Raw genomic sequence first — 20,935 nt, forward strand, 5'->3', positions numbered from 1 at the left:
CTTTCCTGAGTATGATATTAAAATGAAACAATTCGTTGTCAGAAGTGGGGTTCGAACCCACGCCCTCATACGAGGATCAGAGCTTAAATCTGACGCCTTAGACCACTCGGCCATCCTGACACGCACTGAGACGTTTTCCTTGAAAATGAAGCAATAGTGCAACCCCGAAACACCTCTCAGAGTTCTATGCTCCATGAAGCCACTCCCTAGTTGACATACTAGAGAACACTTTACTGAGTATGAGATATATTTTATTAAAATGAAATAATTCGTTGTCAGAAGTGTGGTTCGAACCCTCGCCCTCATACGGGTATCAGAGCTTAAATCTGACGCCCTAGACCACTCGGCCATCCTGACACGCTCTGAAACGTTTTCCTTGAAAATGAAGCTATAGTACAACCCCGAAATACCTCTCAGAGTTCTATGCTCCATGAAGCCACTCCCTAGTTGCCAAACTAGAGAACCCTTTCCTGAGTATGATATGTATGTTATTAAAATGAAACAATTCGTTGTCAGAAGTGGGGTTCGAACCCACGCCCTCATACGAGGATCAGAGCTTAAATCTGACGCCTTAGACCACTCGGCCATCCTGACACGCTCTGAAACGTTTTCCTTGAAAATGAAGCTATAGTACAACCCTGAAATACCTCTCAGAGTTCTATGCTCCATGAAGCCACTCCCTAGTGTCCATACTAGAGAACCCTTTCCTGAGTATGATATGTATGTTATTAAAATGAAACAATTCGTTGTCAGAAGTGGGGTTCGAACCCACGCCCTCATACGAGGATCAGAGCTTAAATCTGACGCCTTAGACCACTCGGCCATCCTGACACGCTCTGAAACGTTTTCCTTGAAAATGAAGCTATAGTACAACCCCGAAATACCTCTCAGAGTTCTATGCTCCATGAAGCCACTCCCTAGTTGCCAAACTAGAGAACCCTTTCCTGAGTATGATATGTATGATATTAAAATGAAACAATTCGTTGTCAGAAGTGGGGTTCGAACCCACGTCCTCATGCGAGGATCAGAGCTTTAATCTGACGCCTTAGACCACTCGGCCATCCTGACACGCTCTGAAACGTTTCCCTTGAAAATGAAGCTATAGTACAACCCTGAAATACCTCTCAGAGTTCTATGCTCCATGAAGCCACTCCCTAGTGTCCATACTAGAGAACCCTTTCCTGAGTATGAGATATATTTTATTAAAATGATATAATTCGTTGTCAGAAGTGTGGTTCGAACCCACGCCCTCATACGGGGATCAGAGCTTAAATCTGACGCCTTAGACCACTCGGCCATCCTTACACGCTTGAGTTGTTTTTCTTGAAATGAATCTATAGTACAACCCCGAAATACCTCTCAAAGTTCTATGCTGAATAAAGTCCCTCCCTAGTTGCCAAACTAGAGAACCCTTTCCTGAGTATGATATTAAAATGAAACAATTCGTTGTCAGAAGTGGGGTTCGAACCCACGCCCTCATACGAGGATCAGAGCTTAAATCTGACGCCTTAGACCACTCGGCCATCCTGACACGCACTGAGACGTTTTCCTTGAAAATGAAGCAATAGTGCAACCCCGAAACACCTCTCAGAGTTCTATGCTCCATGAAGCCACTCCCTAGTTGACATACTAGAGAACACTTTACTGAGTATGAGATATATTTTATTAAAATGAAATAATTCGTTGTCAGAAGTGTGGTTCGAACCCTCGCCCTCATACGGGTATCAGAGCTTAAATCTGACGCCTTAGACCACTCGGCCATCCTGACACGCTCTGAGTCGTTTTCCTTTAAATTGAAGCTATAGTACAACCCCGAAATACCTCTCAGAGTTCTATGCTCCATAAAGCCATTCCCTAGTTGCCAAACTAGAGAACCCTTTCCGTAGTATGATATGTATGTTATTAAAATGAAACAATTCGTTGTCAGAAGTGGGGTTCGAACCCACGCCCTCATACGAGGATCAGAGCTTAAATCTGACGCCTTTGACCACTCGGCCATCCTGACACGCTTTGAGTTGTTTTCCTTGAAATGAAGCTATAGTACAACCCCGAAATACCTCTCAAAGTTCTATGCTGAATAAAGTCCCTCCCTAGTTGCCAAACTAGAGAACCCTTTCCTGAGTATGATATTAAAATGAAACAATTCGTTGTCAGAAGTGGGGTTCGAACCCACGCCCTCATACGAGGATCAGAGCTTAAATCTGACGCTCTAGACCACTCGGCCATCCTGACACGTTCTGAAACGTTTTCCTTGAAAATGAAGCTATAGTACAACCCCGAAATACCTCTCAGAGTTCTATGCTCCATGAAGCCACTCCCTAGTTGCCATACTAGAGAACCCTTTCCGGAGTATGAGATATATTTTATTAAAATGAAATAACTCGTTATCAGAAGTGCGGTTCGAACCCACGCCCTCATACGAGGATCAGAGCTTAAATCTGACGCCTTAGACCACTCGGCCATCCTGACACGCTCTGAGTCGTTTTCCTTTAAAATGAAGCTATAGTACAACCCCGAAATACCTCTCAGAGTTCTATGCTCCATAAAGCCACTCCCTAGTTGCCAAACTAGAGAACCCTTTCCTTAGTATGATATGTATGATATTAAAATGAAACAATTCGTTGTCAGAAGTGGGGTTCGAACCCACGTCCTCATGCGAGGATCAGAGCTTAAATCTGACGCCTTAGACCACTCGGCCATCCTGACACGCTCTGAAACGTTTCCCTTGAAAATGAAGCTATAGTACAACCCTGAAATACCTCTCAGAGTTCTATGCTCCATGAAGCCACTCCCTAGTGTCCATACTAGAGAACCCTTTCCTGAGTATGATATATATTTTATTAAAATGATATAATTCGTTGTCAGAAGTGTGGTTCGAACCCACGCCCTCATACGGGGATCAGAGCTTAAATCTGACGCCTTAGACCACTCGGCCATCCTGACACGCTCTGAGTCGTTTTCCTTTAAAATGAAGCTATAGTACAACCCCGAAATACCTCTCAGAGTTCTATGCTCCATAAAGCCACTCCCTAGTTGCCAAACTAGAGAACCCTTTCCTTAGTATGATATGTATGTTATTAAAATGAAACAATTCGTTGTCAGAAGTGGGGTTCGAACCCACGCCCTCATACGAGGATCAGAGCTTAAATCTGACGCCTTTGACCACTCGGCCATCCTGACACGCTTTGAGTTGTTTTCCTTGAAATGAAGCTATAGTACAACCCCGAAATACCTCTCAAAGTTCTATGCTGAATAAAGTCCCTCCCTAGTTGCCAAACTAGAGAACCCTTTCCTGAGTATGATATTAAAATGAAACAATTCGTTGTCAGAAGTGGGGTTCGAACCCACGCCCTCATACGAGGATCAGAGCTTAAATCTGACGCCTTTGACCACTCGGCCATCCTGACACGCTTTGAGTTGTTTTCCTTGAAATGAAGCTATAGTACAACCCCGAAATACCTCTCAAAGTTCTATGCTGAATAAAGTCCCTCCCTAGTTGCCAAACTAGAGAACCCTTTCCTGAGTATGATATTAAAATGAAACAATTCGTTGTCAGAAGTGGGGTTCGAACCCACGCCCTCATACGAGGATCAGAGCTTAAATCTGACGCTCTAGACCACTCGGCCATCCTGACACGTTCTGAAACGTTTTCCTTGAAAATGAAGCTATAGTACAACCCCGAAATACCTCTCAGAGTTCTATGCTCCATGAAGCCACTCCCTAGTTGCCATACTAGAGAACCCTTTCCGGAGTATGAGATATATTTTATTAAAATGAAATAACTCGTTATCAGAAGTGCGGTTCGAACCCACGCCCTCATACGAGGATCAGAGCTTAAATCTGACGCCTTAGACCACTCGGCCATCCTGACACGCTCTGAGTCGTTTTCCTTTAAAATGAAGCTATAGTACAACCCCGAAATACCTCTCAGAGTTCTATGCTCCATAAAGCCACTCCCTAGTTGCCAAACTAGAGAACCCTTTCCTTAGTATGATATGTATGATATTAAAATGAAACAATTCGTTGTCAGAAGTGGGGTTCGAACCCACGTCCTCATGCGAGGATCAGAGCTTAAATCTGACGCCTTAGACCACTCGGCCATCCTGACACGCTCTGAAACGTTTCCCTTGAAAATGAAGCTATAGTACAACCCTGAAATACCTCTCAGAGTTCTATGCTCCATGAAGCCACTCCCTAGTGTCCATACTAGAGAACCCTTTCCTGAGTATGAGATATATTTTATTAAAATGATATAATTCGTTGTCAGAAGTGTGGTTCGAACCCACGCCCTCATACGGGGATCAGAGCTTAAATCTGACGCCTTAGACCACTCGGCCATCCTTACACGCTTGAGATGTTTTTCTTGAAATGAATCTATAGTACAACCCCGAAATACCTCTCAAAGTTCTATGCTGAATAAAGTCCCTCCCTAGTTGCCAAACTAGAGAACCCTTTCCTGAGTATGATATTAAAATGAAACAATTCGTTGTCACAAGTGGGGTTCGAACCCACGCCCTCATACGAGGATCAGAGCTTAAATCTGACGCCTTAGACCACTCGGCCATCCTGACACGCACTGAGACGTTTTCCTTGAAAATGAAGCAATAGTGCAACCCCGAAACACCTCTCAGAGTTCTATGCTCCATGAAGCCACTCCCTAGTTGACATACTAGAGAACACTTTACTGAGTATGAGATATATTTTATTAAAATGAAATAATTCGTTGTCAGAAGTGTGGTTCGAACCCTCGCCCTCATACGGGTATCAGAGCTTAAATCTGACGCCTTAGACCACTCGGCCATCCTGACACGCTCTGAGTCGTTTTCCTTTAAATTGAAGCTATAGTACAACCCCGAAATACCTCTCAGAGTTCTATGCTCCATAAAGCCATTCCCTAGTTGCCAAACTAGAGAACCCTTTCCGTAGTATGATATGTATGTTATTAAAATGAAACAATTCGTTGTCAGAAGTGGGGTTCGAACCCACGCCCTCATACGAGGATCAGAGCTTAAATCTGACGCCTTTGACCACTCGGCCATCCTGACACGCTTTGAGTTGTTTTCCTTGAAATGAAGCTATAGTACAACCCCGAAATACCTCTCAAAGTTCTATGCTGAATAAAGTCCCTCCCTAGTTGCCAAACTAGAGAACCCTTTCCTGAGTATGATATTAAAATGAAACAATTCGTTGTCAGAAGTGGGGTTCGAACCCACGCCCTCATACGAGGATCAGAGCTTAAATCTGACGCTCTAGACCACTCGGCCATCCTGACACGTTCTGAAACGTTTTCCTTGAAAATGAAGCTATAGTACAACCCCGAAATACCTCTCAGAGTTCTATGCTCCATGAAGCCACTCCCTAGTTGCCATACTAGAGAACCCTTTCCGGAGTATGAGATATATTTTATTAAAATGAAATAACTCGTTATCAGAAGTGCGGTTCGAACCCACGCCCTCATACGAGGATCAGAGCTTAAATCTGACGCCTTAGACCACTCGGCCATCCTGACACGCTCTGAGTCGTTTTCCTTTAAAATGAAGCTATAGTACAACCCCGAAATACCTCTCAGAGTTCTATGCTCCATAAAGCCACTCCCTAGTTGCCAAACTAGAGAACCCTTTCCTTAGTATGATATGTATGATATTAAAATGAAACAATTCGTTGTCAGAAGTGGGGTTCGAACCCACGTCCTCATGCGAGGATCAGAGCTTAAATCTGACGCCTTAGACCACTCGGCCATCCTGACACGCTCTGAAACGTTTCCCTTGAAAATGAAGCTATAGTACAACCCTGAAATACCTCTCAGAGTTCTATGCTCCATGAAGCCACTCCCTAGTTGACATACTAGAGAACACTTTACTGAGTATGAGATATATTTTATTAAAATGAAATAATTCGTTGTCAGAAGTGTGGTTCGAACCCTCGCCCTCATACGGGTATCAGAGCTTAAATCTGACGCCTTAGACCACTCGGCCATCCTGACACGCTCTGAGTCGTTTTCCTTTAAAATGAAGCTATAGTACAACCCCGAAATACCTCTCAGAGTTCTATGCTCCATAAAGCCACTCCCTAGTTGCCAAACTAGAGAACCCTTTCCTTAGTATGATATGTATGTTATTAAAATGAAACAATTCGTTGTCAGAAGTGGGGTTCGAACCCACGCCCTCATACGAGGATCAGAGCTTAAATCTGACGCCTTTGACCACTCGGCCATCCTGACACGCTTTGAGTTGTTTTCCTTGAAATGAAGCTATAGTACAACCCCGAAATACCTCTCAAAGTTCTATGCTGAATAAAGTCCCTCCCTAGTTGCCAAACTAGAGAACCCTTTCCTGAGTATGATATTAAAATGAAACAATTCGTTGTCAGAAGTGGGGTTCGAACCCACGCCCTCATACGAGGATCAGAGCTTAAATCTGACGCCCTAGACCACTCGGCCATCCTGACACGCTCTGAAACGTTTTCCTTGAAAATGAAGCTATAGTACAACCCCGAAATACCTCTCAGAGTTCTATGCTCCATGAAGCCACTCCCTAGTTGCCATACTAGAGAACCCTTTCCGGAGTATGAGATATATTTTATTAAAATGAAATAACTCGTTATCAGAAGTGCGGTTCGAACCCACGCCCTCATACGAGGATCAGAGCTTAAATCTGACGCCTTAGACCACTCGGCCATCCTGACACGCTCTGAGTCGTTTTCCTTTAAAATGAAGCTATAGTACAACCCCGAAATACCTCTCAGAGTTCTATGCTCCATAAAGCCACTCCCTAGTTGCCAAACTAGAGAACCCTTTCCTTAGTATGATATGTATGATATTAAAATGAAACAATTCGTTGTCAGAAGTGGGGTTCGAACCCACGTCCTCATGCGAGGATCAGAGCTTAAATCTGACGCCTTAGACCACTCGGCCATCCTGACACGCTCTGAAACGTTTCCCTTGAAAATGAAGCTATAGTACAACCCTGAAATACCTCTCAGAGTTCTATGCTCCATGAAGCCACTCCCTAGTGTCCATACTAGAGAACCCTTTCCTGAGTATGAGATATATTTTATTAAAATGATATAATTCGTTGTCAGAAGTGTGGTTCGAACCCACGCCCTCATACGGGGATCAGAGCTTAAATCTGACGCCTTAGACCACTCGGCCATCCTTACACGCTTGAGCTGTTTTTCTTGAAATGAATCTATAGTACAACCCCGAAATACCTCTCAAAGTTCTATGCTGAATAAAGTCCCTCCCTAGTTGCCAAACTAGAGAACCCTTTCCTGAGTATGATATTAAAATGAAACAATTCGTTGTCAGAAGTGGGGTTCGAACCCACGCCCTCATACGAGGATCAGAGCTTAAATCTGACGCCTTAGACCACTCGGCCATCCTGACACGCACTGAGACGTTTTCCTTGAAAATGAAGCAATAGTGCAACCCCGAAACACCTCTCAGAGTTCTATGCTCCATGAAGCCACTCCCTAGTTGACATACTAGAGAACACTTTACTGAGTATGAGATATATTTTATTAAAATGAAATAATTCGTTGTCAGAAGTGTGGTTCGAACCCTCGCCCTCATACGGGTATCAGAGCTTAAATCTGACGCCTTAGACCACTCGGCCATCCTGACACGCTCTGAGTCGTTTTCCTTTAAAATGAAGCTATAGTACAACCCCGAAATACCTCTCAGAGTTCTATGCTCCATAAAGCCACTCCCTAGTTGCCAAACTAGAGAACCCTTTCCTTAGTATGATATGTATGTTATTAAAATGAAACAATTCGTTGTCAGAAGTGGGGTTCGAACCCACGCCCTCATACGAGGATCAGAGCTTAAATCTGACGCCTTTGACCACTCGGCCATCCTGACACGCTTTGAGTTGTTTTCCTTGAAATGAAGCTATAGTACAACCCCGAAATACCTCTCAAAGTTCTATGCTGAATAAAGTCCCTCCCTAGTTGCCAAACTAGAGAACCCTTTCCTGAGTATGATATTAAAATGAAACAATTCGTTGTCAGAAGTGGGGTTCGAACCCACGCCCTCATACGAGGATCAGAGCTTAAATCTGACGCCCTAGACCACTCGGCCATCCTGACACGCTCTGAAACGTTTTCCTTGAAAATGAAGCTATAGTACAACCCCGAAATACCTCTCAGAGTTCTATGCTCCATAAAGCCACTCCCTAGTTGCCAAACTAGAGAACCCTTTCCTTAGTATGATATGTATGTTATTAAAATGAAACAATTCGTTGTCAGAAGTTGGGTTCGAACCCACGCCCTCATACGAGGATCAGAGCTTAAATCTGACGCCTTAGACCACTCGGCCATCCTGACACGCTTTGAGTTGTTTTCCTTGAAATGAAGCTATAGTACAACCCCGAAATACCTCTCAAAGTTCTATGCTGAATAAAGTCCCTCCCTAGTTGCCAAACTAGAGAACCCTTTCCTGAGTATGATATGTATGTTATTAAAATGAAACAATTCGTTGTCAGAAGTGGGGTTCGAACCCACGCCCTCATACGAGGATCAGAGCTTAAATCTGACGCCTTAGACCACTCGGCCATCCTGACACGCTCTGAAACGTTTCCCTTGAAAATGAAGCTATAGTACAACCCCGAAATACCTCTCAGAGTTCTATGCTCCATGAAGCCACTCCCTAGTTGCCAAACTAGAGAACCCTTTCCTGAGTATGATATGTATGTTATTAAAATGAAACAATTCGTTGTCAGAAGTGGGGTTCGAACCCACGCCCTCATACGAGGATCAGAGCTTAAATCTGACGCCTTAGACCACTCGGCCATCCTGACACGCTCTGAAACGTTTCCCTTGAAAATGAAGCTATAGTACAACCCTGAAATACCTCCAAGAGTTCTATGCTCCATGAAGCCACTCCCTAGTTGCCATACTAGAGAACCCTTTCCGGAGTATGAGATATATTTTATTAAAATGAAATAACTCGTTATCAGAAGTGCGGTTCGAACCCACGCCCTCATACGAGGATCAGAGCTTAAATCTGACGCCTTTGACCACTCGGCCATCCTGACACGCTTTGAGTTGTTTTCCTTGAAATGAAGCTATAGTACAACCCCGAAATACCTCTCAAAGTTCTATGCTGAATAAAGTCCCTCCCTAGTTGCCAAACTAGAGAACCCTTTCCTGAGTATGATATTAAAATGAAACAATTCGTTGTCAGAAGTGGGGTTCGAACCCACGCCCTCATACGAGGATCAGAGCTTAAATCTGACGCCCTAGACCACTCGGCCATCCTGACACGCTATGAAACGTTTTCCTTGAAAATGAAGCTATAGTACAACCCCGAAATACCTCTCAGAGTTCTATGCTCCATGAAGCCACTCCCTAGTTGCCAAACTAGAGAACCCTTTCCTGAGTATGATATGTATGTTATTAAAATGAAACAATTCGTTGTCAGAAGTGGGGTTCGAACCCACGCCCTCATACGAGGATCAGAGCTTAAATCTGACGCCTTAGACCACTCGGCCATCCTGACACGCTCTGAAACGTTTCCCTTGAAAATGAAGCTATAGTACAACCCTGGAATACCTCCAAGAGTTCTATGCTCCATGAAGTTACTCCCTAGTTGCCATACTAGAGAACCCTTTCCGGAGTATGAGATATATTTTATTAAAATGAAATAACTCGTTATCAGAAGTGCGGTTCGAACCCACGCCCTCATACGAGGATCAGAGCTTAAATCTGACGCCTTAGACCACTCGGCCATCCTGACACGCTCTGAAACGTTTTCCTTGAAAATGAAGCTATAGTACAACCCCGAAATACCTCTCAGAGTTCTATGCTCCATGAAGCCACTCCCTAGTTGCCAAACTAGGGAACCCTTTCCTGAGTATGATATGTATGTTATTAAAATGAAACAATTCGTTGTCAGAAGTGGGGTTCGAACCCACGCCCTCATACGAGGATCAGAGCTTAAATCTGACGCCTTAGACCACTCGGCCATCCTGACACGCTTTGAGTTGTTTTCCTTGAAATGAAGCTATAGTACAACCCCGAAATACCTCTCAAAGTTCTATGCTGAATAAAGTCCCTCCCTAGTTGCCAAACTAGAGAACCCTTTCCTGAGTATGATATTAAAATGAAACAATTCGTTGTCAGAAGTGGGGTTCGAACCCACGCCCTCATACGAGGATCAGAGCTTAAATCTGACGCCCTAGACCACTCGGCCATCCTGACACGCTATGAAACGTTTTCCTTGAAAATGAAGCTATAGTACAACCCCGAAATACCTCTCAGAGTTCTATGCTCCATGAAGCCACTCCCTAGTTGCCAAACTAGAGAACCCTTTCCTGAGTATGATATGTATGTTATTAAAATGAAACAATTCGTTGTCAGAAGTGGGGTTCGAACCCACGCCCTCATACGAGGATCAGAGCTTAAATCTGACGCCTTAGACCACTCGGCCATCCTGACACGCTCTGAAACGTTTCCCTTGAAAATGAAGCTATAGTACAACCCTGGAATACCTCCAAGAGTTCTATGCTCCATGAAGTTACTCCCTAGTTGCCATACTAGAGAACCCTTTCCGGAGTATGAGATATATTTTATTAAAATGAAATAACTCGTTATCAGAAGTGCGGTTCGAACCCACGCCCTCATACGAGGATCAGAGCTTAAATCTGACGCCTTAGACCACTCGGCCATCCTGACACGCTCTGAAACGTTTTCCTTGAAAATGAAGCTATAGTACAACCCCGAAATACCTCTCAGAGTTCTATGCTCCATGAAGCCACTGCCTAGTTGCCAAACTAGGGAACCCTTTCCTGAGTATGATATGTATGTTATTAAAATGAAACAATTCGTTGTCAGAAGTGGGGTTCGAACCCACGCCCTCATACGAGGATCAGAAATTAAATCTGACGCCTTAGACCACTCGGCCATCCTGACACGCTCTGAAACGTTTCCCTTGAAAATGAAGCTATAGTACAACCCTGAAATACCTCCAAGAGTTCTATGCTCCATGAAGCCACTCCCTAGTTGCCATACTAGAGAACCCTTTCCGGAGTATGAGATATATTTTATTAAAATGAAATAACTCGTTATCAGAAGTGCGGTTCGAACCCACGCCCTCATACGAGGATCAGAGCTTAATTCTGACGCCTTAGACCACTCGGCCATCCTGACACGCTTTGCGTTGTTTTCCTTGAAATGAAGCTATAGTACAACCCCGAAATACCTCTCAAAGTTCTATGCTGAATAAAGTCCCTCCCTAGTTGCCAAACTAGAGAACCCTTTCCTGAGTATGATATTAAAATGAAACAATTCGTTGTCAGAAGTGGGGTTCGAACCCACGCCCTCATACGAGGATCAGAGCTTAAATCTGACGCCCTAGACCACTCGGCCATCCTGACACGCTATGAAACGTTTTCCTTGAAAACGAAGCTATAGTACAACCCCGAAATACCTCTCAGAGTTCTATGCTCCATGAAGCCACTCCCTAGTTGCCAAACTAGAGAACCCTTTCCTGAGTATGATATGTATGTTATTAAAATGAAACAATTCGTTGTCAGAAGTGGGGTTCGAACCCACGCCCTCATACGAGGATCAGAGCTTAAATCTGACGCCTTAGACCACTCGGCCATCCTGACACGCTCTGAAACGTTTCCCTTGAAAATGAAGCTATAGTACAACCCTGGAATACCTCCAAGAGTTCTATGCTCCATGAAGTTACTCCCTAGTTGCCATACTAGAGAACCCTTTCCGGAGTATGAGATATATTTTATTAAAATGAAATAACTCGTTATCAGAAGTGCGGTTCGAACCCACGCCCTCATACGAGGATCAGAGCTTAAATCTGACGCCTTAGACCACTCGGCCATCCTGACACGCTCTGAAACGTTTTCCTTGAAAATGAAGCTATAGTACAACCCCGAAATACCTCTCAGAGTTCTATGCTCCATGAAGCCACTCCCTAGTTGCCAAACTAGAGAACCCTTTCCTGAGTATGATATGTATGTTATTAAAATGAAACAATTCGTTGTCAGAAGTGGGGTTCGAACCCACGCCCTCATACGAGAATCAGAAATTAAATCTGACGCCTTAGACCACTCGGCCATCCTGACACGCTCTGAAACGTTTCCCTTGAAAATGAAGCTATAGTACAACCCTGAAATACCTCCAAGAGTTCAATGCTCCATGAAGCCACTCCCTAGTTGCCATACTAGAGAACCCTTTCCGGAGTATGAGATATATTTTATTAAAATGAAGTAACTCGTTATCAGAAGTGCGGTTCGAACCCACGCCCTCATACGAGGATCAGAGTTTAAATCTGACGCCTTAGACCACTCGGCCATCCTGACACGCTTTGAGTTGTTTTCCTTGAAATGAAGCTATAGTACAACCCCGAAATACCTCTCAGAGTTCTATGCTCCATGAAGCCACTCCCTAGTTGCCAAACTAGAGAACCCTTTCCTGAGTATGATATGTATGTTATTAAAATGAAACAATTCGTTGTCAGAAGTGGGGCTCGAACCCACGCCCTCATACGAGAATCAGAAATTAAATCTGACGCCTTAGACCACTCGGCCATCCTGACACGCTCTGAGTTGTTTTCCTTGAAATGAAGCTATAGTACAACCCCGAAATACCTCTCAAAGTTCTATGCTGAATAAAGTCCCTCCCTAGTTGCCAAACTAGAGAACCCTTTCCTGAGTATGATATTAAAATGAAACAATTCGTTGTCAGAAGTGGGGTTCGAACCCACGCCCTCATACGAGGATCAGAGCTTAAATCTGACGCCCTAGACCACTCGGCCATCCTGACACGCTATGAAACGTTTTCCTTGAAAATGAAGCTATAGTACAACCCCGAAATACCTCTCAGAGTTCTATGCTCCATGAAGCCACTCCCTAGTTGCCAAACTAGAGAACCCTTTCCTGAGTATGATATGTATGTTATTAAAATGAAACAATTCGTTGTCAGAAGTGGGGTTCGAACCCACGCCCTCATATGAGGATCAGAGCTTAAATCTGACGCCTTAGACCACTCGGCCATCCTGACACGCTCTGAAACGTTTCCCTTGAAAATGAAGCTATAGTACAACCCTGGAATACCTCCAAGAGTTCTATGCTCCATGAAGTTACTCCCTAGTTGCCATACTAGAGAACCCTTTCCGGAGTATGAGATATATTTTATTAAAATGAAATAACTCGTTATCAGAAGTGCGGTTCGAACCCACGCCCTCATACGAGGATCAGAGCTTAAATCTGACGCCTTAGACCACTCGGCCATCCTGACACGCTCTGAAACGTTTTCCTTGAAAATGAAGCTATAGTACAACCCCGAAATACCTCTCACAGTTCTATGTTCCATGAAGCCACTCCCTAGTTGCCAAACTAGAGAACCCTTTCCTGAGTATGATATGTATGTTATTAAAATGAAACAATTCGTTGTCAGAAGTGGGGTTCGAACCCACGCCCTCATACGAGGATCAGAAATTAAATCTGACGCCTTAGACCACTCGGCCATCCTGACACGCTCTGAAACGTTTCCCTTGAAAATGAAGCTATAGTACAACCCTGAAATACCTCCAGGAGTTCTATGCTCCATGAAGCCACTCCCTAGTTGCCATACTAGAGAACCCTTTCCGGAGTATGAGATATATTTTATTAAAATGAAATAACTCGTTATCAGAAGTGCGGTTCGAACCCACGCCCTCATACGAGGACCAGAGCTTAATTCTGACGCCTTAGACCACTCGGCCATCCTGACACGCTTTGAGTTGTTTTCCTTGAAATGAAGCTATAGTACAACCCCGAAATACCTCTCAAAGTTCTATGCTGAATAAAGTCCCTCCCTAGTTGCCAAACTAGAGAACCCTTTCCTGAGTATGATATTAAAATGAAACAATTCGTTGTCAGAAGTGGGTTTCGAATCCACGCCCTCATACGAGGATCAGAGCTTAAATCTGACGCCCTAGACCACTCGGCCATCCTGACACGCTCTGAAACGTTTCCCTTGAAAATGAAGCTATAGTACAACCCTGAAATACCTCCAAGAGTTCTATGCTCCATGAAGCCACTCCCTAGTTGCCATACTAGAGAACCCTTTCCGGAGTATGAGATATATTTTATTAAAATGAAATAACTCGTTATCAGAAGTGGGGTTCGAACCCACGCCCTAATACGAGGATTAGAGCTTAAATCCTATCGACTTGTAACTTGAAGATCCTCCACCAAGGCTTACCGGTGAAATCGCGGATGGTTCACGCGGGGCTTGTTCCAGAAGCTACGTGCGTCTTTTGCCACGGCGCGAATGAGACTGTTGACCATTTGTTCCTTACCTGTCCAAAGTCCCGATCCCTTTGGGAGTCAATTTTCAATGTATTTTATTTGTATACTTTTGATCCTGAGTTTAAATTTGATTGTACCAGATATAACTTAGTAATTTTTCATTGCTACGCGTCTACGAACGATAAACCTCTCTTATTTTGGCAGGCTGCCTTGGTGTTAATTAGTATTTTTAAGTATGTATTATGGAAATATCGTTGTCAATTGGTTGTAAAAGCCGGCCTGGGAATCGTCCTGCCTTTTAGTGTTCCAGTTTTGCTTGCCAGGGTACGTTCCTTTGCACACAAATATATTGCATTAATATTGAATCGTAACAAGTTTTCTAACTTAGCTACTACCGTCACAAGGTTGCAGATGTTGTTTTAGTATTGTATAAATAACTCCAGGAATTAGTGCTGTAACTTGATCCTTCTTTTAATTCAATTTAACTGTTATAACCACTTACATATTCCATTGTAATGTTTTCGATGCTTTTAATAAAAAAAAAGCATTCGACTGCATATCGAGAGGTCCTTGGTTCAAACCAGAGTTCCCCCTGTAACACCACGGATCATTGCCTTTATTTTATTTAATTAGACATTACGGCTATGAAGAAGGGGAATAGCTCAGTGGTAGAGCATTCGACTGCAGATCGAGAGGTCCGTGGTTCAAATCCGTGTTCCCCCTGTAACAGCACGGATCATTGCCTTTATTTTAGTGAATTCGACATTACGATTAGGAACAATGGGGAATATCTCAGTGGTAGAGCATTCGACTGCATATCGAGGGGTCCTTGGTTCAAACCAGAGTTCCCCTTGTAACAGCACGGATCATTGCCTTTATTTTAGTTAATTAGTCATTACGGTTATGAACAAGAGGAAATAGCTCAGTGGTAGAGCATTCGACTGCAGATCGAGAGGTCCTTGGTTCAAACTCGTGTTCCCCCATTAACAGCACGGATCATTGCCTTTATTTTAGTTAATTAGACATTACGGTTATGAGCAAGGGGGAATATCTCAGTGGTAGAGCATTCGACTGCAGATCGAGAGGTCCTTGGTTCAAACCCGTGTTCCCCCTGTAACAGCACGGATCATTGCCTTTATTTTAGTTAATTAGACATTACGGTTATGAACATTGGGGAATAGCTCAATGGTAGAGCATTCGACTGCAGATCGAGAGGTCCCTGGTTCAAACTCGTGTTCCCCCTGTAACAGCACGGGTCATTGCCTTTATTTTAGTGAATTCGACTTTACGGTTATGAACATTGGGGAATAGCTCAATGGTAGAGCATTCGACTGCAGATCGAGAGGTCCCTGGTTCAAACTCGTGTTCCCCCTGTAACTGCACGGATCATTGCCTTTATTTTACTAAATTAGACATTACAGTTGTGAACAAGGGGGAATAGCTCAGTGGTAGAGCATTCGACTACAGATCGAGAGGTCCGTGGTTCAAACCCGAGTTCCCCCTGTAACAGCACGGGTCATTGCCTTATTTTAGTTAATTAGTCATTACGGTTATGAAGAAGAGGGAATAGCTCAGTGGTAGAGCATTCGACTGCAGATCGAGAGGTCCCTGGTTCAAACTCGTGTTCCCCCTGTAACTGCACGGATCATTGCCTTTATTTTACTAAATTAGACATTACAGTTGTGAACAAGGGGGAATAGCTCAGTGGTAGAGCATTCGACTACAGATCGAGAGGTCCGTGGTTCAAACCCGAGTTCCCCCTGTAACAGCACGGGTCATTGCCTTTATTTTAGTTAATTAGTCATTACGGTTATGAAGAAGAGGGAATAGCTCAGTGGTAGAGCATTCGACTGCAGATCGAGAGGTCCTTGGTTCAAACTCGTGTTCCCCCATTAACAGCACGGATCATTGCCTTTATTTTAGTTAATTAGACATTACGGTTATGAGCAAGGGGGAATATCTCAGTGGTAGAGCATTCGACTGCAGATCGAGAGGTCCTTGGTTCAAACCCGTGTTCCCCCTGTAACAGCACGGATCATTGCCTTTATTTTAGTTAATTAGACATTACGGTTATGAACATTGGGGAATAGCTCAATGGTAGAGCATTCGACTGCAGATCGAGAGGTCCCTGGTTCAAACTCGTGTTCCCCCTGTAACTGCACGGATCATTGCCTTTATTTTAGTGAATTCGACTTTACGGTTATGAACATTGGGGAATAGCTCAATGGTAGAGCATTCGACTGCAGATCGAGAGGTCCCTGGTTCAAACTCGTGTTCCCCCTGTAACTGCACGGATCATTGCCTTTATTTTACTAAATTAGACATTACAGTTGTGAACAAGGGGGAATAGCTCAGTGGTAGAGCATTCGACTACAGATCGAGAGGTCCGTGGTTCAAACCCGAGTTCCCCCTGTAACAGCACGGGTCATTGCCTTTATTTTAGTTAATTAGTCATTACGGTTATGAAGAAGAGGGAATAGCTCAGTGGTAGAGCATTCGACTGCAGATCGAGAGGTCCCTGGTTCAAACTCGTGTTCCCCCTGTAACTGCACGGATCATTGCCTTTATTTTACTAAATTAGACATTACAGTTGTGAACAAGGGGGAATAGGTCAGTGGTAGAGCATTCGACTGCAGATCGAGAGGTCCGTGGTTCAAATCCGTGTTCCCCCTGTAACAGCACGGATCATTGCCTTTATTTTAGTGAATTCGACATTACGATTAGGAACAATGGGGAATATCTCAGTGGTAGAGCATTCGACTGCATATCGAGGGGTCCTTGGTTCAAACCAGAGTTCCCCTTGTAACAGCACGGATCATTGCCTTTATTTTAGTTAATTAGTCATTACGGTTATGAACAAGAGGAAATAGCTCAGTGGTAGAGCATTCGACTGCAGATCGAGAGGTCCTTGGTTCAAACTCGTGTTCCCCCATTAACAGCACGGATCATTGCCTTTATTTTAGTTAATTAGACATTACGGTTATGAGCAAGGGGGAATATCTCAGTGGTAGAGCATTCGACTGCAGATCGAGAGGTCCTTGGTTCAAACCCGTGTTCCCCCTGTAACAGCACGGATCATTGCCTTTATTTTAGTTAATTAGACATTACGGTTATGAACATTGGGGAATAGCTCAATGGTAGAGCATTCGACTGCAGATCGAGAGGTCCCTGGTTCAAACTCGTGTTCCCCCTGTAACAGCACGGGTCATTGCCTTTATTTTAGTGAATTCGACTTTACGGTTATGAACATTGGGGAATAGCTCAATGGTAGAGCATTCGACTGCAGATCGAGAGGTCCCTGGTTCAAACTCGTGTTCCCCCTGTAACTGCACGGATCATTGCCTTTATTTTACTAAATTAGACATTACAGTTGTGAACAAGGGGGAATAGCTCAGTGGTAGAGCATTCGACTACAGATCGAGAGGTCCGTGGTTCAAACCCGAGTTCCCCCTGTAACAGCACGGGTCATTGCCTTTATTTTAGTTAATTAGTCATTACGGTTATGAAGAAGAGGGAATAGCTCAGTGGTAGAGCATTCGACTGCAGATCGAGAGGTCCCTGGTTCAAACTCGTGTTCCCCCTGTAACTGCACGGATCATTGCCTTTATTTTACTAAATTAGACATTACAGTTGTGAACAAGGGGGAATAGCTCAGTGGTAGAGCATTCGACTACAGATCGAGAGGTCCGTGGTTCAAACCCGAGTTCCCCCTGTAACAGCACGGGTCATTGCCTTTATTTTAGTTAATTAGTCATTACGGTTATGAAGAAGAGGGAATAGCTCAGTGGTAGAGCATTCGACTGCAGATCGAGAGGTCCTTGGTTCAAACTCGTGTTCCCCCATTAACAGCACGGATCATTGCCTTTATTTTAGTTAATTAGACATTACGGTTATGAGCAAGGGGGAATATCTCAGTGGTAGAGCATTCGACTGCAGATCGAGAGGTCCTTGGTTCAAACCCGTGTTCCCCCTGTAACAGCACGGATCATTGCCTTTATTTTAGTTAATTAGACATTACGGTTATGAACATTGGGGAATAGCTCAATGGTAGAGCATTCGACTGCAGATCGAGAGGTCCCTGGTTCAAACTCGTGTTCCCCCTGTAACTGCACGGATCATTGCCTTTATTTTAGTGAATTCGACTTTACGGTTATGAACATTGGGGAATAGCTCAATGGTAGAGCATTCGACTGCAGATCGAGAGGTCCCTGGTTCAAACTCGTGTTCCCCCTGTAACTGCACGGATCATTGCCTTTATTTTACTAAATTAGACATTACAGTTGTGAACAAGGGGGAATAGCTCAGTGGTAGAGCATTCGACTACAGATCGAGAGGTCCGTGGTTCAAACCCGAGTTCCCCCTGTAACAGCACGGGTCATTGCCTTTATTTTAGTTAATTAGTCATTACGGTTATGAAGAAGAGGGAATAGCTCAGTGTAGAGCATTCGACTGCAGATCGAGAGGTCCTTGGTTCAAACTCGTGTTCCCCCTGTAACAGCACGGATCATTGCCTTTATTTTAGTGAATTCGACATTACGGTTATGAACATTGGGGAATAGCTCAATGGTAGAGCATTCGACTGCAGATCGAGAGGTCCCTGGTTCAAACTCGTGTTCCCCCTGTAACTGCACGGATCATTGCCTTTATTTTAGTGAATTCGACTTTACGGTTATGAACATTGGGGAATAGCTCAATGGTAGAGCATTCGACTGCAGATCGAGAGGTCCTTGGTTCAAACCCGAGTTCCCCCTGTAACAGCACGGATCATTGCCTTTATTTTAGTTAATTAGTCATTACGGTTATGAACAAGAGGGAATAGCTCAGTGGTAGAGCATTTGACTCAGATCGAGAGGTCCTTGGTTCAAACCCGAGTTCCTCCTGTAACAGCACGTATCATTGCCTTTATTTTAGTTAAATAGACATTACGGTTATGAGAATTGGGAATAGCTCGGCGGTAGAGCATTCGACCGCAGATCGAGAGGTCCTTGGTTCAAACCCGTGTTCCCCCTGTAACAGCACGGATCATTGCCTTTATTTTACTTAATTAGACATTACGGTTATGAACAAGGGGGAATAGCTCAGCGGTAGAGCATTCGACTGCAGATCGAGAGGTCCCTGGTTCAAACTCGTGTTCCCCCTGTAACTGCACGGATCATTGCCTTTATTTTAGTGAATTCGACTTTACGGTTATGAACATTGGGGAATAGCTCAATGGTAGAGCATTCGACTGCAGATCGAGAGGTCCCTGGTTCAAACTCGTGTTCCCCCTGTAACTGCACGGATCATTGCCTTTATTTTACTAAATTAGACATTACAGTTGTGAACAAGGGGGAATAGCTCAGTGGTAGAGCATTCGACTACAGATCGAGAGGTCCGTGGTTCAAACCCGAGTTCCCCCTGTAACAGCACGGGTCATAGCCTTTATTTTAGTTAATTAGTCATTACGGTTATGAAGAAGAGGGAATAGCTCAGTGTAGAGCATTCGACTGCAGATCGAGAGGTCCTTGGTTCAAACTCGTGTTCCCCCTGTAACAGCACGGATCATTGCCTTTATTTTAGTGAATTCGACATTACGGTTATGAACAAGGGGGAATATCTCAGTGGTAGAGCATTCGACTGCAGATCGAGAGGTCCTTGGTTCAAACCCGAGTTCCCCCTGTAACAGCACGGATCATTGCCTTTATTTTAGTTAATTAGTCATTACGGTTATGAACAAGAGGGAATAGCTCAGTGGTAGAGCATTTGACTCAGATCGAGAGGTCCTTGGTTCAAACCCGAGTTCCTCCTGTAACAGCACGTATCATTGCCTTTATTTTAGTTAAATAGACATTACGGTTATGAGAATTGGGAATAGCTCGGCGGTAGAGCATTCGACCGCAGATCGAGAGGTCCTTGGTTCAAACCCGTGTTCCCCCTGTAACAGCACGGATCATTGCCTTTATTTTACTTAATTAGACATTACGGTTATGAACAAGGGGGAATAGCTCAGCGGTAGAGCATTCGACTGCAGATCGAGAGGTCCCTGGTTCAAACTCGTGTTCCCCTGTAACAGCACGGATCATTACCTTTATTTTAGTTAATTAGACATTACGGTTATGAACAAGGGGGAATATCTCAGTGAAAGAGCATTCGACTGCAGATCGAGAGGTCCTTGTTACAAACCCGAGTTCCCCCTGTAACAGCACGGATCATTGCCTTTATTTTAGTGAATTCGACTTTACGGTTATGAACATTGGGGAATAGCTCAATGGTAGAGCATTCGACATCAGATCGAGAGGTCCCTGGTTCAAACTCGTGTTCCCCCTGTAACAGCACGGATCATTGCCTTTATTTTACTTAATTAGACATTACGGTTATGAACAAGGGGGAGTAGCTCAGTGGTAGAGCATTCGACTGCAGATCGAGAGGTCCTTGTTACAAACCCGAGTTCCCCCTGTAACAGCACGGATCATTGCCTTTATTTTAATAATTAGTCATTACGGTTATGAACAAGAGGGAATAGCTCAGTGGTAGAGCATTTGACTCAGATCGAGAGGTCCTTGGTTCAAACCCGAGTTCCTCCTGTAACAGCACGCATCATTGCCTTTATTTTAGTTAAATAGTATCAATAAGACATGTTCCGAAATACTTTGTTAATTAAACCTGTTAAGTGTTAAAACCGAAATCCTTCCTCGTTTCCCTAA

At 44.0% G+C, this 20,935-nt stretch overlaps 41 non-coding genes across 41 annotated transcripts; 7 read left to right on the forward strand and 34 right to left on the reverse strand.

Annotated features, from left to right (window-relative positions):
* Window positions 1-36: 36 nt before the first annotated feature.
* TRNAL-UAA (transfer RNA leucine (anticodon UAA)) lies at window positions 37-120 on the reverse strand. Its single transcript has one exon. It is a non-coding gene; the product is annotated as a tRNA-Leu (tRNA).
* Window positions 121-510: 390 nt separating this feature from the next.
* TRNAL-UAA (transfer RNA leucine (anticodon UAA)) lies at window positions 511-594 on the reverse strand. Its single transcript has one exon. It is a non-coding gene; the product is annotated as a tRNA-Leu (tRNA).
* Window positions 595-747: 153 nt separating this feature from the next.
* Window positions 748-831, reverse strand: TRNAL-UAA (transfer RNA leucine (anticodon UAA)). Its single transcript has one exon. It is a non-coding gene; the product is annotated as a tRNA-Leu (tRNA).
* Window positions 832-984: 153 nt separating this feature from the next.
* On the reverse strand, window positions 985-1,068 carry TRNAF-AAA (transfer RNA phenylalanine (anticodon AAA)). The gene has a single exon. It is a non-coding gene; the product is annotated as a tRNA-Phe (tRNA).
* Window positions 1,069-1,447: 379 nt separating this feature from the next.
* On the reverse strand, window positions 1,448-1,531 carry TRNAL-UAA (transfer RNA leucine (anticodon UAA)). Its single transcript has one exon. It is a non-coding gene; the product is annotated as a tRNA-Leu (tRNA).
* Window positions 1,532-1,921: 390 nt separating this feature from the next.
* On the reverse strand, window positions 1,922-2,005 carry TRNAL-UAA (transfer RNA leucine (anticodon UAA)). Its single transcript has one exon. It is a non-coding gene; the product is annotated as a tRNA-Leu (tRNA).
* Window positions 2,006-2,622: 617 nt separating this feature from the next.
* Window positions 2,623-2,706, reverse strand: TRNAL-UAA (transfer RNA leucine (anticodon UAA)). The gene has a single exon. It is a non-coding gene; the product is annotated as a tRNA-Leu (tRNA).
* A 390-nt stretch (window positions 2,707-3,096) lies between these two features.
* On the reverse strand, window positions 3,097-3,180 carry TRNAL-UAA (transfer RNA leucine (anticodon UAA)). The gene has a single exon. It is a non-coding gene; the product is annotated as a tRNA-Leu (tRNA).
* Window positions 3,181-3,323: 143 nt separating this feature from the next.
* On the reverse strand, window positions 3,324-3,407 carry TRNAL-UAA (transfer RNA leucine (anticodon UAA)). The gene has a single exon. It is a non-coding gene; the product is annotated as a tRNA-Leu (tRNA).
* Window positions 3,408-4,024: 617 nt separating this feature from the next.
* Window positions 4,025-4,108, reverse strand: TRNAL-UAA (transfer RNA leucine (anticodon UAA)). The gene has a single exon. It is a non-coding gene; the product is annotated as a tRNA-Leu (tRNA).
* Window positions 4,109-4,487: 379 nt separating this feature from the next.
* On the reverse strand, window positions 4,488-4,571 carry TRNAL-UAA (transfer RNA leucine (anticodon UAA)). The gene has a single exon. It is a non-coding gene; the product is annotated as a tRNA-Leu (tRNA).
* Window positions 4,572-4,961: 390 nt separating this feature from the next.
* TRNAL-UAA (transfer RNA leucine (anticodon UAA)) lies at window positions 4,962-5,045 on the reverse strand. Its single transcript has one exon. It is a non-coding gene; the product is annotated as a tRNA-Leu (tRNA).
* A 617-nt stretch (window positions 5,046-5,662) lies between these two features.
* On the reverse strand, window positions 5,663-5,746 carry TRNAL-UAA (transfer RNA leucine (anticodon UAA)). The gene has a single exon. It is a non-coding gene; the product is annotated as a tRNA-Leu (tRNA).
* A 390-nt stretch (window positions 5,747-6,136) lies between these two features.
* Window positions 6,137-6,220, reverse strand: TRNAL-UAA (transfer RNA leucine (anticodon UAA)). Its single transcript has one exon. It is a non-coding gene; the product is annotated as a tRNA-Leu (tRNA).
* Window positions 6,221-6,363: 143 nt separating this feature from the next.
* Window positions 6,364-6,447, reverse strand: TRNAL-UAA (transfer RNA leucine (anticodon UAA)). The gene has a single exon. It is a non-coding gene; the product is annotated as a tRNA-Leu (tRNA).
* A 390-nt stretch (window positions 6,448-6,837) lies between these two features.
* On the reverse strand, window positions 6,838-6,921 carry TRNAL-UAA (transfer RNA leucine (anticodon UAA)). Its single transcript has one exon. It is a non-coding gene; the product is annotated as a tRNA-Leu (tRNA).
* A 379-nt stretch (window positions 6,922-7,300) lies between these two features.
* TRNAL-UAA (transfer RNA leucine (anticodon UAA)) lies at window positions 7,301-7,384 on the reverse strand. Its single transcript has one exon. It is a non-coding gene; the product is annotated as a tRNA-Leu (tRNA).
* A 390-nt stretch (window positions 7,385-7,774) lies between these two features.
* On the reverse strand, window positions 7,775-7,858 carry TRNAL-UAA (transfer RNA leucine (anticodon UAA)). Its single transcript has one exon. It is a non-coding gene; the product is annotated as a tRNA-Leu (tRNA).
* Window positions 7,859-8,001: 143 nt separating this feature from the next.
* TRNAL-UAA (transfer RNA leucine (anticodon UAA)) lies at window positions 8,002-8,085 on the reverse strand. Its single transcript has one exon. It is a non-coding gene; the product is annotated as a tRNA-Leu (tRNA).
* Window positions 8,086-8,474: 389 nt separating this feature from the next.
* TRNAL-UAA (transfer RNA leucine (anticodon UAA)) lies at window positions 8,475-8,558 on the reverse strand. The gene has a single exon. It is a non-coding gene; the product is annotated as a tRNA-Leu (tRNA).
* A 153-nt stretch (window positions 8,559-8,711) lies between these two features.
* Window positions 8,712-8,795, reverse strand: TRNAL-UAA (transfer RNA leucine (anticodon UAA)). Its single transcript has one exon. It is a non-coding gene; the product is annotated as a tRNA-Leu (tRNA).
* Window positions 8,796-9,175: 380 nt separating this feature from the next.
* On the reverse strand, window positions 9,176-9,259 carry TRNAL-UAA (transfer RNA leucine (anticodon UAA)). Its single transcript has one exon. It is a non-coding gene; the product is annotated as a tRNA-Leu (tRNA).
* Window positions 9,260-9,412: 153 nt separating this feature from the next.
* On the reverse strand, window positions 9,413-9,496 carry TRNAL-UAA (transfer RNA leucine (anticodon UAA)). The gene has a single exon. It is a non-coding gene; the product is annotated as a tRNA-Leu (tRNA).
* A 390-nt stretch (window positions 9,497-9,886) lies between these two features.
* Window positions 9,887-9,970, reverse strand: TRNAL-UAA (transfer RNA leucine (anticodon UAA)). Its single transcript has one exon. It is a non-coding gene; the product is annotated as a tRNA-Leu (tRNA).
* A 143-nt stretch (window positions 9,971-10,113) lies between these two features.
* Window positions 10,114-10,197, reverse strand: TRNAL-UAA (transfer RNA leucine (anticodon UAA)). Its single transcript has one exon. It is a non-coding gene; the product is annotated as a tRNA-Leu (tRNA).
* Window positions 10,198-10,350: 153 nt separating this feature from the next.
* Window positions 10,351-10,434, reverse strand: TRNAL-UAA (transfer RNA leucine (anticodon UAA)). The gene has a single exon. It is a non-coding gene; the product is annotated as a tRNA-Leu (tRNA).
* Window positions 10,435-10,824: 390 nt separating this feature from the next.
* TRNAL-UAA (transfer RNA leucine (anticodon UAA)) lies at window positions 10,825-10,908 on the reverse strand. The gene has a single exon. It is a non-coding gene; the product is annotated as a tRNA-Leu (tRNA).
* Window positions 10,909-11,288: 380 nt separating this feature from the next.
* On the reverse strand, window positions 11,289-11,372 carry TRNAL-UAA (transfer RNA leucine (anticodon UAA)). Its single transcript has one exon. It is a non-coding gene; the product is annotated as a tRNA-Leu (tRNA).
* Window positions 11,373-11,525: 153 nt separating this feature from the next.
* On the reverse strand, window positions 11,526-11,609 carry TRNAL-UAA (transfer RNA leucine (anticodon UAA)). The gene has a single exon. It is a non-coding gene; the product is annotated as a tRNA-Leu (tRNA).
* Window positions 11,610-11,999: 390 nt separating this feature from the next.
* TRNAL-UAA (transfer RNA leucine (anticodon UAA)) lies at window positions 12,000-12,083 on the reverse strand. The gene has a single exon. It is a non-coding gene; the product is annotated as a tRNA-Leu (tRNA).
* Window positions 12,084-12,472: 389 nt separating this feature from the next.
* TRNAL-UAA (transfer RNA leucine (anticodon UAA)) lies at window positions 12,473-12,556 on the reverse strand. Its single transcript has one exon. It is a non-coding gene; the product is annotated as a tRNA-Leu (tRNA).
* Window positions 12,557-12,699: 143 nt separating this feature from the next.
* Window positions 12,700-12,783, reverse strand: TRNAL-UAA (transfer RNA leucine (anticodon UAA)). Its single transcript has one exon. It is a non-coding gene; the product is annotated as a tRNA-Leu (tRNA).
* A 153-nt stretch (window positions 12,784-12,936) lies between these two features.
* TRNAL-UAA (transfer RNA leucine (anticodon UAA)) lies at window positions 12,937-13,020 on the reverse strand. The gene has a single exon. It is a non-coding gene; the product is annotated as a tRNA-Leu (tRNA).
* A 390-nt stretch (window positions 13,021-13,410) lies between these two features.
* Window positions 13,411-13,494, reverse strand: TRNAL-UAA (transfer RNA leucine (anticodon UAA)). Its single transcript has one exon. It is a non-coding gene; the product is annotated as a tRNA-Leu (tRNA).
* A 2,189-nt stretch (window positions 13,495-15,683) lies between these two features.
* TRNAC-ACA (transfer RNA cysteine (anticodon ACA)) lies at window positions 15,684-15,755 on the forward strand. The gene has a single exon. It is a non-coding gene; the product is annotated as a tRNA-Cys (tRNA).
* Window positions 15,756-15,942: 187 nt separating this feature from the next.
* Window positions 15,943-16,014, forward strand: TRNAC-ACA (transfer RNA cysteine (anticodon ACA)). Its single transcript has one exon. It is a non-coding gene; the product is annotated as a tRNA-Cys (tRNA).
* Window positions 16,015-16,592: 578 nt separating this feature from the next.
* Window positions 16,593-16,664, forward strand: TRNAC-ACA (transfer RNA cysteine (anticodon ACA)). Its single transcript has one exon. It is a non-coding gene; the product is annotated as a tRNA-Cys (tRNA).
* Window positions 16,665-17,632: 968 nt separating this feature from the next.
* On the forward strand, window positions 17,633-17,704 carry TRNAC-ACA (transfer RNA cysteine (anticodon ACA)). Its single transcript has one exon. It is a non-coding gene; the product is annotated as a tRNA-Cys (tRNA).
* A 188-nt stretch (window positions 17,705-17,892) lies between these two features.
* Window positions 17,893-17,964, forward strand: TRNAC-ACA (transfer RNA cysteine (anticodon ACA)). Its single transcript has one exon. It is a non-coding gene; the product is annotated as a tRNA-Cys (tRNA).
* A 578-nt stretch (window positions 17,965-18,542) lies between these two features.
* Window positions 18,543-18,614, forward strand: TRNAC-ACA (transfer RNA cysteine (anticodon ACA)). Its single transcript has one exon. It is a non-coding gene; the product is annotated as a tRNA-Cys (tRNA).
* A 965-nt stretch (window positions 18,615-19,579) lies between these two features.
* TRNAC-ACA (transfer RNA cysteine (anticodon ACA)) lies at window positions 19,580-19,651 on the forward strand. The gene has a single exon. It is a non-coding gene; the product is annotated as a tRNA-Cys (tRNA).
* The last annotated feature ends 1,284 nt before the right edge of the window (window positions 19,652-20,935 follow it).

This window comes from Phalangium opilio, unplaced genomic scaffold (assembly GCF_054372755.1).
Source record: "Phalangium opilio isolate 3A_F unplaced genomic scaffold, DU_Popi_V2 ptg000043l_1, whole genome shotgun sequence".
Classification (NCBI taxonomy): domain Eukaryota; kingdom Metazoa; phylum Arthropoda; class Arachnida; order Opiliones; family Phalangiidae; genus Phalangium; species Phalangium opilio.